The 16,233-nt window shown below is 42.5% G+C and overlaps 1 long non-coding RNA gene across 1 annotated transcript in view; it reads right to left on the reverse strand.

The window, feature by feature from the left end:
- Nucleotides 1-16,233, reverse strand: part of LOC138354041 (uncharacterized) — an 81,550-nt gene that overhangs the window by 54,863 nt on the left and 10,454 nt on the right. The gene's annotated exons all lie outside the window — the stretch shown is intronic.

Below are 16,233 nucleotides of genomic sequence, written 5' to 3' on the forward strand. Positions count from 1 at the left end.
AAGAGTGAAAAAGAAAGATGAAGAATAGTGTGAAAGAGCAACTGGTGACATAGGGTGAGGAACTGAGGTACGACGGTGTGAGGAAGTGGTACAATATGCTGAGAATGATGAGCACTATGTAAAGGGAGGAAGATGTGCAATTTGGTGAGGGAGGAAAATGTGTAATAATGTGAGAGAGGAAGATGTGCAATATGGTTAAGGAGGAAGATGTGCAATATGGCGAGGGAGAAAGATGTATAATATTGTGAGAGAGGAAGATATGCAATATGGTGAGTGTGGACGATGTCATTATGGTGAGTCTAACAGTTATTAATGTCACCATTGTACCAATTGCAACAGGCACTCACTGTAATGGTTGCTATTAATTTGTAACCCCGAGGCTGTAATTATTGAAATGTATAACTCCAAGAACTGGGAAGAGTTCGCCTTCATAGCAGAAATGCTCAAACCAGTTATTGGGGGAAGGTGGGAGAAATAACCAAGGTGTTAAAGATATCTCTACTAATCAGTTACAGATTTGAATGGTTAAAAGGTCATTCTTAAAACAAATAAATTTCTCCAACACTCTTAGAATGTTAATAATTAGGCTGATTGACTTGGGAGGAGACTAGTCAAATAACAACAATGCTTAGGGAACTTTGATAATTACTGGCCTCATGAATTATAGAGGGAAATACATTTACTCATAAAAATGCTCATAGGATCACAGGTAATGCCCAAACCCATTCAAAATCAATGTCTCAGAATTAATTAAGGGAAAAAATATATAAAATACACAGTATATAATTAACAGAAAATTTATTTAATAATGCAAATTAGTTAACCCAAAACTATTAACATCATATTACTAGGAGGCACGGAACCTGGTTGATACTTGGTTGATGGGGTTCTGGGAGTTCTTCTACTCCCCAAGCCCGGCCCTAGGCCAGGCTTGACTTGTGAGAGTTTGGTCCACTAGGCTGTTGCTTGGAGCGGCCCGCAGGCCCACATACACAACACAGCCCGTTTGGTCCGGCACTCCTTGGAGGAATAGATCTAGTTTCCTCTTGAAGATGTCCACGGTTGTTCCGGCAATATTTCTTATGCTTGCTGGGAGGACATTGAACAACCGTGGACCTCTGATGTTTATACAGTGTTCTCTGATTGTGCCTATGGTACCCCTGCTTTTCACTGGTTCTATTGCATTTTCTTCCATATCGTTCACTCCAGTACGTTGTTATTTTACTGTGTAGATTTGGTACTTGGCCCTCCAGTATCTTCCAGATGTATATTATTTGATATCTCTCTCGTCTTCTTTCTAGTGAGTACATTTGAAGGGGTTTGAGACGATCCCAGTAATTTAGGTGCTTTATCGCGTCTATGCGTACCGTATATGTTCTCTGTATTCCCTCTATTTCAGCAATCTCTCCTGCTCTAAAGGGGGAAGTGAGTGCTGAGCAGTACTCAAGACGGGAAAACACAAGTGACTTGAAGAGTACAACCATTGTGATGGGATCCCTGGATTTGAAAGTTCTCGTAATCCATCCTATCATTTTTCTGGCTGTCGCAATATTTCCTTGGTTATGCTCCCTAAACGTTAGGTCGTCAGACATCATTATTCCCAAATCCTTTACATGCTGTTTTCCTACTATGGGCACATTTGATTGTGTTTTGTACCTTGTATTATGTTTAAGGTCCTCATTTTTACCGTACCTGAGTACCTGGAATTTATCACTGTTAAGCATCATGTTATTTTAGGATGCCCAGTCAAAATTTTATTAATATCAGCTTGAAGTTTTTCAATGTCTTCAGCCGAGGTAGTTTTCATACTGATTTTTGTGTCACCTGTATAAGATGATACGAAGCTGTGACTTGTATTTATGTCTATATCTGATATGAGAATAAGGAAAAGCAGCGATGCAAGGACTGTATCATGACGTACAGAGGTTTTAACTGCGCTCGGACTATATTCTATATGGTTGACCGTTACTCGCTGAGTCCTGTTTGAAAAAAAACTGAGTATCCAGCGTCCTACTTTACCGGTTACTCCCATTGACTTTTATGTGCTATCACGCCATGGTCACATTTATCGAAAGCCTTTGCGAAGTTCGTGTATATCACATCAGCATTCTGTTTTTCTTCTAATGCCTCAGTGACTTTGTCATAGTGCTCAAGTAGCTGTGAGAGGCACGATCTTCCCGCTCGAAATCCATGTTGGCCTGGGTTGTGAAGGTCATTGGTCTCCATGAAATTGGTGACCTGACTCCTAATCACTCTCTCAAATACTTTTATTATGTGCGATGTTAGTGAAACTGGTCTATAATTCTTTGCCAATGCTTTGCTCCCTCCCTTGTGTAGAGGGGCTATGTCTGCTACTTTAAGTGCATCTGGTATCTCCCCCGTGTCCAAGCTCTTCCTCCACACTATACTGAGTGCCTGTGCTACCGGCACTTTGCATTTCTTTATAAATATTGAATTCCATGAATCAGGACCTGGAGCCGAGTGCATGGGCATGTTTTCAATTTTATCTTTCAAAGTCTAGTGCGCTCGTGTTGATATCAAACCCCTGTAAATATTTACAGGGGTTTGAATATCCCGCATAATGAAATTGTCTGGATCTTCCACTTTCATGTTGTTTATTGGAGTGCTAAACATATCCTCATACTGCTTTTTTAGGATTTCACTAATTTCTTTGTCATCCTCCATGTATGAACCTTCACTTGTACGAATAGGTCCAATACTGGCAGTGGTTTTTGCTTTTGATTTCGCATATGTGAAGAAGTATTTTGGATATTTCTTTATTTCCTGAATTGCTTTCTGTTCTAACTGCCTTTCTTCAGTTTGATATGAGTGTTTCAATTTCCGCTCGATTTCTTCAATCTCCCTTTTTAAATTATTCCTTCTTTGACGGGAAATTCGTGTCTGCATAAGCATTTCCGTTATTTTTTCCTTCGCTTATAGTGTCGTCTGCGTTCTCTTTCTACGTTGGATATCTTTCTGGCTTTCCTCAAAGGAACATGTTTCAGACAGACTTGATACGCTTCCGAAGTCAGTTTTTCTATTCCTTCTGTAGGACTCGTATTACTTAGAACAGTTTCCCATGGAATGTTTGTAAGTTCCCTGTTTATTTTCTCCCAGTCTATCCTTTTATTATTAAAATTGAATTTACTGAACAGCCCCTCTCGCTTTATCAACCTTTTAGGTCTATTCTGATGGTCGTTTGCACTTCAATGAGCTTGTGATCTGAGTATGTGGTATCTGATATCGTAATGTCTCTGATAATGTCTTCATTGTTCGTAAAGACCAGATCTAGAATATTTTCATTTCTCGTTGGCTCCGATATCTGCTAGTTGAGTGAAAATTTGTCACAGAATCTAAGTAGTTCTCTAATCTGTGGTTGGTTAGGTCCCGATAGATTTCCTGGTATAATATTATTGTTTGCTATTCTCCACCTGAGACTAGGCAAGTTGAAGTCACCTAGGAAGATAATATCGGGTATCGGGTTCTCCAAATTATCAAGGCTATTCTCTATTTTGTTTATCTGTTCTGTGAATTCCTCGGCCGTTGCATCTGGCGGTTTGTATATTAGAATAATCACTAAATTTATTTTCTCTATTTTTAATCCCAGTACCTCTACCACCTCATTTGTAACGTTAAGGAACTCCTTGCATACAAGGTCTTCCCTATTATACAGACCTAATTTGACCTCCATTTGACCTAATTTTCCTATCACACCTGTATAGTTATATTCTGGAATCCAGATCTCACTGTCTAAAAATTCCCCTGCATGGGTTTCTGTGAAAGCTCCAAATACTGCATTTGACTCCGTAAGGAGGCCATTTATGAACTGCAATTTGTTGTTTGTTCTTGTTTTCAGTCTTTGTATGTTGGCAAAGATGAATGAGGTTACTCTACTGGGGGAGGTACTGGTGGCCTCGTAGCCTGGTGGATAGCGCGCAGGACTCGTAATTCTGTGGCGCGGGTTCGATTCCCGCACGAGGCAGAAACAAATGGGCAAAGTTTCTTTCACCCTGAATGCCCCTGTTACCTAGCAGTAAATAGGTACCTGGGAGTTAGTCAGCTGTCACGGGCTGCTTCCTGGTGGTGGAGGCCTGGTCGAGGACTGGGCCTCGGGGACACTAAAAGACCCGAAATCATCTCAAGATATCAAGATAACAAGATACTCTATTAGTGATAGTTTGACTGGGAGACTTTTTCGGCAAGCCCATTATGCGTGGACATATTGAGTTTGTTCTGACCCGTGCTGATTGTTGTCGGGCAGTTCCCTGCCGTAGTTGTAGTTCCCTTTCGGTGTGTAATTGTATCTGTAATTCTGGAATGCAAGTGGATCTGGCATCCAGTTCCATACATTCTCCATGCTCGGTAATGGAATACGGTAATGGAATACAAATTTACCTGGAATTCAGACAGACAGTTACCTTTATCAACTGCCTCTCGACCGGTGTTGAGGTCTCTTGGTTGATCATCCCCACACACTATGCACTCCCAGTTAACACTGGCAATCTTGTTCTCTGCATCCTTCAAGGTGAAGTTTTGGTCCCACCTCACAGACTATTATTGCCCTAGAAACTCCACCCCACTTCTAGATCTACATCTAATCAGCTGAAACCAAGCCAAGGCTCTGGTACACTCAGCCAATGTCAAGTCGACCCTGGCCCCTGTCCAATAACAAACTTTAAAAGTCCAGAAGGTGGAGTTTTCCCATCAAACTGGATTCTACTGAATTTGGCGTACAGAGGAAAGATGTAACAGGCCTTTCTGTAATTCGAAACCTTACGCCCACGAGCGTCTAGAGGAAGGGAGGTTTTCTTGAGATGATTTCGGAGCTTAGCATCTGTCGGAAAATCCGACACCATTTAATAATCACAGATAATAGCTGTGTTGTATAAACAAGTTACCCATAGAAAACGTAACTTGTAGTGGAATTACCGTCTAAAGAAAACGGGATATCATCACCACATACTATTATAATTCACCAGCTATTCTGCTGGGAATTGTTCTTAAATACATTAGTCTTTGGACTTTACCATCATAAAAACATCTTATATAAATTAACTTAATTATCAATATTAAAGTAGAGTAAATGTGACCCTTCTATCACTTTCTGAAATCTGGACAAAGTAGGCCAGGCGTGAGTGAGGAAGGAGGGCAGCCATTGTTGTGTCACCTCCGAGACGTGTGGAGCAAATTCGGCTCCTATCATTCTGGACAATGTCGGCCAGTAACGTCAATAGAATGGAGTGTTAAACAGCCATTGTTTATATTGAGACCAGAGGCTCACATAGGAGCAAATTCGGCTCCTGTTAAATTTACTTGGACGTAGTGTTATGGAAACCAAAGGTGTACCATTTTTCAACACGCTGTCTACATATCAAGTTAAGTGTCTATCCGAAACCCGTTTATCATTCATTTATGGCCATTAATGTCAGGATATAGGGTGACCCGGTTAGATCACGTGGAAGCCTCAAACTAAAGGTAATTAAGCCAGGTCTTCATGTTCCATGTACTGTTTTCTCTGATATACTTGTCATATATAGGTATCTGGCTTCACAGCTAGCGCACTTTTGACAGGTCAAGACGAGGATGCAAGATTTTGTGCACCAGTTACTGGGTGATGGAAGCTGCCTCAAAGAGGATAATTTGGTGTCTACACCCTAGTTATACCTGGTGGACTAACCTGCTGTACTATAAGATAAGGAACCTCATCAATGTATGTAGCTATTACTGTAGTTTGATTGGCTGCATATATATTAATTTAATAACCCCCCCTAATGTGTAGAGGATCGATTTGTGAGATTAAGAGATTATTGCAGAAATACAGTCCACTTATCATTATACAAATTGCTATCGAAGTATATAAATTAACGTAAATATAAATTCATATAAATTAAATAAATATAAATCTCACAGGTCGGTTCCCACATTATTTGGTCATCTTCGAACCGGATGACGGATTATTTGATCCTTTGAACCCACATTTGGTCATCTTAGTACCGGATGAACCAGTTAACCAGTGGATTCATTAAATATACTAGTGCAGTGTTATTTAAACAAAGCCAGTCAAGACAGCGGCGTTGCCTCGTGGGAGCTCAGGAGCCTCCCTCAGCCCAGTTCAGCTTCGTCAGCGGTTTCATGCACACCCACAGATATTTGGTGGTGTGTTATTTCGTGAAATGACAGCGCTAATATAGAAGCCAGCCTAATTAGTGACTGTGTCTTCGCGATATTGTTCACGGATTTCGTGGTGTTACATTTCGCGAGAGATTATCCACGAATTTTGTGGACTTTATTTCGCGAGGTCACTAATAATATTTAATACTTCTTGATAATATTAGAAGTTTCATAGAGGCTAATTAAGAGGCTATTATCAATAATTGTGTATATTATTTCTCCAAAATAGAGAATTATTTAATATATACTGCACTAGTGTTCACAGTATAATATTTACTAATTGCCAACCCACAACAGGGTAGGATATTAACATTGACTAGCTGAACTATTATCGTTCATCCTAGTCCCATTATTACCATAGTCAGTTGTACTATATTGATTAACCTAACACCATTAATGAATGGTCCAGACCCTATTTTGGGTGTAATTTTTATCAACTCGAGTTGAGTTGTATATAATAATTTACTTATGATCATTACACCTTTGAGTGATTAATTAGTGTCAATTCCATCCTAGGGTGATATAGAGGAGCTAACCTAAAGGTACTTCCAGTGACACTGGTTTATCACTCAAATCATTAGTGTGGATGATTGTATATATATAATGTGTATTAATTTTAAGTGCTAACCTCTAGTAGAGGTAGGATTATTGCCTAGTGAGTGCAGAATTTACCCTAGGCTACCATTAGAGCTTGTTCAGTATTATGAGCAGCCCAAGTACAAGCCCCACAAGGCTTCACCAACGAGCCAGTATGGATAATGCAGGGAGAATGAAAAGAACCCTTGCAGGTCTTAAAGGCCACTTAACAAGACAGATCAAGAAATGTGAAGATTTGTCACAACAATCTCAAGTTGATTATGCTGACCTCGAAAGCTATTATCAAACAGCTACAAGTCACTGCGACCAATGTCACTGAACCCACTGCAGTCTCAGAACCATACTTTACTTTAATGATGAGCTATTCAATCTTCTGAATCAATTAACTAAATTAAACCCCAATAAATCTGATGACTGATTTGATACATTTATTATTTAATCAAGATGTATTCCATGGGCCTCAGTGTTTATATATCAGTGACCAGTTACTTGAAGAAACTTCAAGTTATATCTAATGTCACTGATCTCACTGCAGTCCCTGAATCATACTTGACTGTAGTACTTGATCACATCCAGTCTTCTGGGTTAAATAATATGTAATAAGGCTTGAATATTAGCCTTTCAAGAGTTGACAGGGAAATGAAATCGCATTAGACTTCTAACCCCTGCAACTCTAGTACGGGACATCCGTTCTGTACGAACAGACACACAAATGTGTGATTACTAACTACTAACATCAAATTAATCAAATAATTCGAAGGAGGAGTATCGGTGTTCGTCTGTTCTAAACAGGACTTCGACCCGTGAGCAGCCCCCTGGGGAATTATGTCGGAAAATCCGACACCATTTAATAATCACAGATAATAGCTGTGTTGTATAAACAAGTTACCCATAGAAAACGTAACTTGTAGTGGAATTACCGTCTAAAGAAAACGGGATATCATCACCACATACTATTATAATTCACCAGCTATTCTGCTGGGAATTGTTCTTAAATACATTAGTCTTTGGACTTTACCATCATAAAAACATCTTATATAAATTAACTTAATTATCAATATTAAAGTAGAGTAAATGTGACCCTTCTATCACTTTCTGAAATCTGGACAAAGTAGGCCAGGCGTGAGTGAGGAAGGAGGGCAGCCATTGTTGTGTCACCTCCGAGACGTGTGGAGCAAATTCGGCTCCTATCATTCTGGACAATGTCGGCCAGTAACGTCAATAGAATGGAGTGTTAAACAGCCATTGTTTATATTGAGACCAGAGGCTCACATAGGAGCAAATTCGGCTCCTGTTAAATTTACTTGGACGTAGTGTTATGGAAACCAAAGGTGTACCATTTTTCAACACGCTGTCTACATATCAAGTTAAGTGTCTATCCGAAACCCGTTTATCATTCATTTATGGCCATTAATGTCAGGATATAGGGTGACCCGGTTAGATCACGTGGAAGCCTCAAACTAAAGGTAATTAAGCCAGGTCTTCATGTTCCATGTACTGTTTTCTCTGATATACTTGTCATATATAGGTATCTGGCTTCACAGCTAGCGCACTTTTGACAGGTCAAGACGAGGATGCAAGATTTTGTGCACCAGTTACTGGGTGATGGAAGCTGCCTCAAAGAGGATAATTTGGTGTCTACACCCTAGTTATACCTGGTGGACTAACCTGCTGTACTATAAGATAAGGAACCTCATCAATGTATGTAGCTATTACTGTAGTTTGATTGGCTGCATATATATTAATTTAATAACCCCCCCTAATGTGTAGAGGATCGATTTGTGAGATTAAGAGATTATTGCAGAAATACAGTCCACTTATCATTATACAAATTGCTATCGAAGTATATAAATTAACGTAAATATAAATTCATATAAATTAAATAAATATAAATCTCACAGGTCGGTTCCCACAGCATCCCCGCAGCCCGGTCCTCGACCAGGCCTCCTTTTTTGTTACACATTCCCAGGAAGCAGCCCATAGCAGCTGTCTAACTCATAGGTACCTATTTACTGCTAGGTAACAAGGGCATAAGGGTGAAAGAAACTGCCCATTTGTTTCCATCTCTACCGGGAATCAAACCCAGAACCTAAGGACTACGAAACCTGAACCTTAGGACTATGAATGCCGAGCGCTCTCCACTCAGCCGTCAGCCCCCCCCCCTGGGCCTAACGACTGTATGGCACCAATATCCGCTGGTGGACAGGGGAATGGAGAGAAGGGAAAAGAAGGGAGGGCGAGGAGGGAAGAGAGGAGGAAAGAGGGGAGAAGAGGAGGAGGAAGGGAGAGAGGAGAAAGGGAGGGAGGAAGAAAGAGAGGGAGAAGGAAGAGAGTGGAGAAGGAGGCCTAACATGTCTGACCGTTAAATGAAGAAGCAAGATGTGCAATATGGTGAGGGATGAAGATGTGCAATATGGTGAGGGATGAAGATGTGCAATATGGTGAGGGATGAAGATGTGTAATATGGTGAGGGATGAAGATGTGCAATATGGTGAGGGATGAAGATGTGCAATATGGTGAGGGATGAAGATGTGCAATATGGTGAGGGATGAAGATGTGTAATATGGTGAGTGTGGAAGTGGTGCATACAGATGATTGAGGAAGTTGTGCAATATAATAATGGAGGAAGTTGTACAATATGGTATGGGATGAGCTTGAGGAATATGGTGCAGGAAATCTTTCCCGCTCACATCAATTACTGTACCATAAACTTATATAATAACCTACAGTTATCAGGATTCGTCCTCTGTTAAGCATAAAAGACAAATAACTATTTATCAACTTATAAAATGAATAATTATTAGGGTTTTCCTCTGTCATTACAATATTATTTTTTGTGATAATTTAAGGGCTGATATAACATTTGTGACTTATGTCCGTTCCATGTCACCACGACGTGGAGGACGTGAGGGGACGACGACGACGATGACCACAACGACGTAAGGGGTCACAGGTGGAAGCTGAGTACCAAAATGAGCCACAGAGACATTAGAAAGAATTTTTTTCAGTGTCAGAATAGTTAGTAAATGGAATGCATTAAGCAGAGATGTGATGGAGGCTGACTCCATACACAGTTTCAAATGTAGATTTGACAGAGCCCAGTAGGCTCAGGAATCTGTATATCAGTTGATTGACAGTTGAGAGGCGGGACCAAAGAGCGAGACCTCAACCCCCGCAAGCACAATTAGGTGAGTACGAGATTTAAGCAACTAAATAAAATTTGCTCTCAGAAATAACTAACTACATCGTGTATAACTTCCAACGCTTTAAACATTAATTTAAATTCTTTAATAAGTTCAATTCTGTGCGGATTTGAATTAATCAACCTCTCTCCCGAGTATATAAATATTAACTCTGGCGTGAATGAGTGAGGGAGGAGGAGGAGGCGACCTCATTGTTGGAACGCCACCTACGATGTGTGGTCTGGCAGCTGTGTCTGTTGGACTTGCCCACTTGTTGATGGCTAACAACGCAGATAAATATACCAGCCGATACTAAAGACTGTCACGTCTGTTCCGAAGATTATCAGTTGTTTGCCTCTCACAATGTGCTAAGTATAACCACTTGTTTACTGGCCATTATTTTCGATAGTTAAGCACGTGAGTAAGGTTATAATGTGAAATTAACAACAATCACAAAAAGCAAGGAGGATTTAATATATAACTCTCATTGGTTATAAGTGAATTAGTGGTATTAAATTTCTGTTGTTCCCAATTATTGAATGAACTGCCGACAGGGGCCGCTCCCTGCATCGACGAGCCGAGGGCAACCATATTAACTAATAAATAAACAGATAGGAAAATATGTAATTTAAATATATAAATAAATAAATACATATCAATATATAATTTATATTTAATAAGAAACAATTAATCTTGCTCTATCTCAGTTAACACAAACTCTATAAGCCTTCCACTGTGATTTTTTTTCTTTTTATTGATAAAGCACATTAAATACACATAAAACAGGCAGGCAAACCGCACAAGCAGTGAACCTTAAAGCATAAAATAAAACATGAAAACAACAGAGAGAGGATACATAAAACCAAAGAGCAAAACAAGCATACAACAGAAAACATGAAATAAAAAACACAGAACGATATGGAACAAAACAACAATTACAAATCTAGGTACACAAGCTAGCCTGAAGGGTCACACAAGCAGGACAAATAGCAAAGACAGACATGAATTCATAACCGGAACACGAAGGGACCGGGAAATAATACAAGAAATGACACCCACACATACAAACAAAACAAAACAACATAAGCACCAGAACACGAAGGAACCGGCAAACACACGCGCACGCACATACATACACACACACACACACCCAACAGCCTCACAAGCAAAAGAACACAAAACACACACAGGACACAAACAGCACCGCACAACCAAAAAAAAAGGCAAACAGAACACACAAGCAAGCACACCGCCCAACAGGGCAAAACCTAACACGTAGACAAACACACACAGAACCGCAGGCATGGGAACAAAATCACAGACAGGGAGTACACAAACAAACACAGGCACTATCGATACTTGTTCGGAAACTCCTGCACCGGGAAGCGCAAGCAGTACGCATCCCAAACCATCTGGACGTCGTCGGGCACCGGTCGTCCAGGAGACGCACAAGGCCGAGGCATCCAATCAGGTACCCCATATATAAACCCCTTCAATCTCGGTACCCAAATAGTCGACGAGCGCCACGGGCCCGGACACACCCTGTCATCCCAAGTGGGGCCCAAATACTGCGACCGAGAAACCACGCCCTCGTCGGCCGCGATCACAGGAGAAAGGTCTACATTTGGGGGTTTCACACTGGAATCTGCACAGGAGGCACATCGGGCACCACGCCAGGTGCCGCACAGGGCTTCGTACTGGCCTGCGCACGAGGCTTCTCATGGGGCTGCACACTGGGGGGGGGGGACCTGCAGAGGACACAGACGCGTCAGGGCCTCCCGCCACCGAGCACAGTAGCAGAGGCACCCTGGCGCACATCCTTCCTTAAGACTTCGACGAGGTCCCACTCGGCAGGAGCAACCTCCAACCGTGGGGAGTCAACAGCAGTAGGCATAGAGGGGGACTCAGGAGGTAGCACAGAGTCTGCCACAGCACCGCCAACCTCAACGAGAGACGCCGGATCAACGTACTCCCCCCACCTCCACCCAAGGCACACTACTAAGTACTCGGGACCCGCCTCGAGTGCTTGGAGACAGGCTGCCGGTCGTCCAAGCTGTTACCCTCATCATTCCGTAACACATCAGAACTCTCCACGCCTTCAAAGGCCGGCCCCTGAGAACCGCAGCAAACACGGCCGGGGCCACCAGACCACTCACCGAAGGAGACACCTCGCCGCGGACATCCAAAGGGACCGAGACGCCGCATGCAGGGACGGAGCAGGCAGGGGCGGCCTGGGGCAGCAGGGACAGGACGTCGGAGGCGGGAAAGCTGGTGGCGGGGCCGCCCCAAACCCCATGTCAATATCCTCACCACCACCCAGCACCGGGGCAGAAACCGGCAGGGAATCAACACACGGTCCAGCACGTGAAGACTGGTCCGGGGCCGACAACGGGGGAAAAATCCTCCTCCTGGGAGAGGTTAACAGGGGTGACCCCGCGCTCCTCACACCCCACTGCCTGGTGACCCGGTAGGCCGCACCTGAAACATGTCTGAGGTTGTCCTGCGTGAAAAACACGAACCGGGAACCCCCAACAGCATGATGGAGGACGGTACAGGATCCCGGAGGCACATGGCGAGAGTGCGGGTCCCACACAGGACCCCTTTCCATCTCCCGGTAGGGACGGCATTCATCCTCACATGTAGGACCCGCCCAAACCGGCCAGAGTACCGACGTAGAAGATCCTCAGGGAACTCAAAAGGCATCCCATACACTGCCACATACGTTGTGGCTCCAAATCGGTCTGAAAGGGTCACCGACCCACCATCTCCAGATCGAATGAGCGCCCATCGTAGCGCGTGACGAGATCTTGATAAATCGTTGGCGAGCCAAACTTGACAATCGCCCGCCGACCGGCAAGCAGTTGCACACCACACACAGACTCCACTGGGACACGTAGCATATCAATCATCACCACCTCCACAGCGTGGTAAGAAGCAATCCCAGAGAACTCCAGCCCAATTTAGGCCTGCCTGGTGACAGGGGGCACAGGCCCCCCCCCATGATTGCAGACCATCATGGCCCCAGGGGCCCCTCAGCAGAAACACGGGACACAAGCCACGTCAGCAGCGACACCCAGGTCCTCACTCCCTGTCGGGTTGACAACAACTGCAGTGGCCGGACGGAACAACCGTACCCCACGACAGCCAGAGCAGTTCCTTCCACTGTGAAATTGTAGGAAACTGATATTTACTTATGGTTTACTGTCTATTACAAGTCCTTTAATATGCAGTCTGCTACTAAATACTTTAATATGCAGTCCACTTAAGACAAAAATAAACAAACTTCGTCACATAATCCCACATATGGTGAGAAGAACTGTTGCAATATAGTGAGGAAGAAAGTATTGCAATATGGCGAGGAAAGAAATTGGGTACTATTGTTAAAGAATAAGTTTTAAAATATGGCAAAGGAAGAAGTTGTGTAATGTTGTGATGGAGGTAGTTGTGAAGTCAGCAAGAAAGTTTCACAAAATGATGAGGGAGGAAGTTGTGCAATATGATGAGTATGTGAAGTGGTCCTATATGTCGAGGGAAGAAATTGTGGAATATGGTGAGGTAAGAATAGTAAAACAGTGAGTGACGATATGGTGCAATATTGTGAGGATGGACGGGGTGAAATAGGGTTACGTAGGAAGTGGTGCAAAATGTTGAGTAAGATCAAGGTGCAATATGTTTAGAAAGATTAAGGAACATTATGGTGAGGGAAGACTTTGTGTAGAATGTTTAAGAAGTGGCACAATATGGCGAGGGAGGTCATTGTACCACATTGTATGGGAAGAATTGTTGCAATATGGTAAGGGAGGACGTTGTGCCACATGTTGACGGAGAAATTGAGGCAATATGGTGAGGCAGGATATGTTGTAATATGGTGAGGGAGAACATTGTGCCATATGGTGAGGGAGAACATTGTGCCATATGGTGAGGGAGAACATTGTGCCATATGGTGAGGGAGAACATTGTGCCATATAGTGAGGGAGAACATTGCGCCATATGGTGAGGGAGAACATTGTGTCATATGGTGAGGGAGAACATTGTGCCATATGGTGAGGGAGAACATTGTGCCATATGGTGAGGGAGAACATTGTGCCATATGGTGAGGGAGAACATTGTGCCATATGGTGAGGGAGAACATTGTGCCATATGGTGAGGGAGAACATTGTGCCATATGGTGAGGGAGAACATTGTGCCATATGGTGAGGGAGAACATTGAGCCATATGGTGAGAAAGAAAGGGGTGCAATATGGTGAGAAGAAGTGGTGCAATATGATGAGGGAGGACGTGATGCAATAATTTGAGGGACATCCTGGTGCAATATGGTGAGGGATGGCATGATGGAATATGGTAAGGGAGGATATTTTGCAATATGGTGAGGTAGGAAGTGGTACAAAATGATGAAGGAAGAAGATGTGTAATATGGTCAGGGAGGAAGTTTTGTAATACTGTGTAGAAGGAAGTTGTGTAATGTGGTGATGGAGGAAGATGTGTAATATGGAGAGGGAGGAAATGGTGCAATTCAAAGAGGAAAAATGTTGTATCGTATGTTGCGGGACGAAGTTTTGCAATGTGGAGAGGGAGAAAGGAATTTGTTCAATATAATGATTGAGGAAGCTGTGCAAAATAATTATGGAGGAAGGTGTGTATTATGGCGACAGAGAAAGTGGTGCAATAAGATAAAATCAATAAGATTTCCCCTTCTACCATATTCTACCATGTGGTAGAATATGGTAGTAGGGGAAAGTATGACGTAGACCATGTGGTCCATCGCTGAGATGTATGACATACTGATGATTTGGCGGATGAGGAGTGATTATCATGCGACCCGGGTGTGATTTCTGGTTACCCCGGCTCTGCTCAAGTGTGATTATGTGGTGTAGACCACATAATCATGCTTCACGCTGAGATAGATGACGTGATTAATCGCACGCCAAGCAAACGTGAGTTGGATGTGGTTTCCGGTTATCCCGTCCCATTCTTGATATGTGATTATGCGTCATAGAGGGCCCTCCTCCGTTAGTGGAAATGGGTGATAGATGGATGATGAAGGGATGACTGTGACAGATGCACGTCATCGAGCCTTCCCCACACTTTTACTGTGTGTGAGGAAGGTGCATTGCCGCAGCCCTGTTACTGTTGCCGCGCTCAGGACAAGGTGATGACTTCTTTATTGTGCAAGAAATACTCACTCCATGGTGGATCTTAGTAGTTTTTAACAGTCGTATTTTGTACATAGGAAACTTTGTTACAATTAGCGTGAAGGCACACGCGCACACATATGTGTAACCCGGGTGAAATACTCGAACTGTGTTCATATCATCGCAAGGAAAGATCGTATAAGGCTCAGCTATAATTTTGTTGGTGACTTTAGCTCTTGGACCCGTGTTACTAGTTTTAATCAGTAGTATTTTATATGTAGTAAACACCTTTTCATTTGCTTTATAGTCAGAAGGACTTGAGGCTTTCTCCTGATAGTTCCCTTCCCTTCCATTATATGGAAACGTAGACATGTGTTTCTCGCTTCTATTCACAGATTAACAATTACACAATCAGTGATAAGTGAGACAGTCCCCTGTCTCTGGAGTGGGTGATCTTCATCTGCCTTAGCCACTTAGCAGTGTGTGACAATCATTCTTTCTCATCAGCAGTTACTGTGAGCCCTGCCTGTGCTAACGAGCCCAGTAAACCTCTGCCCAAGGTCTCTCATAGCAAACCTCCATCATCCACCACAGCACAGCATACGTTCTATTCAAATTGAACAGAACACAATTGTTCTTATTTATTATTTCAAATAATTTACTAACCATCTTACCACCAAATAACCAAGTTATATTTTATACACCATTTTATGTTATATTAAACCCAGCTAAGGCAGACTTCAAGGTCTCGTCATTAGTAATTATGTATTCACAAAACTTCAACAAAGTCGTAATCAAAGGATGAGTTCATCTTATTTGTGATTTGTGTTATAAATCAGACTATTTATTTAGATTCAATCAATCTAAGCCACTACTAAATATCTCTATGCATCTTCGGGTTTACGACATAAATGTTATCAACTTTATTGATTGGTATATTCCATTTTAGTTATTTAAGCATTAAAGATTTAGTGTTTGTACCTGATGTTATTTGCAGGTTAGCATTAGTCGGACTATTTATGCAAGTAAGAGCATGAGAGGAGAAGGACTGGGGGAGCGTGTGGGTGTCATGAAGGCGGCTGCAAAACTGACTAGGAATGCAGGTTAGCGGAACTGTGGCTGGTGAGAGTACGTACCTATTACTGCAGTTT

The sequence above is a fragment of the Procambarus clarkii genome, chromosome 61 (genome assembly GCF_040958095.1).
Source record: "Procambarus clarkii isolate CNS0578487 chromosome 61, FALCON_Pclarkii_2.0, whole genome shotgun sequence".
In the NCBI taxonomy this organism is placed as follows: domain Eukaryota; kingdom Metazoa; phylum Arthropoda; class Malacostraca; order Decapoda; family Cambaridae; genus Procambarus; species Procambarus clarkii.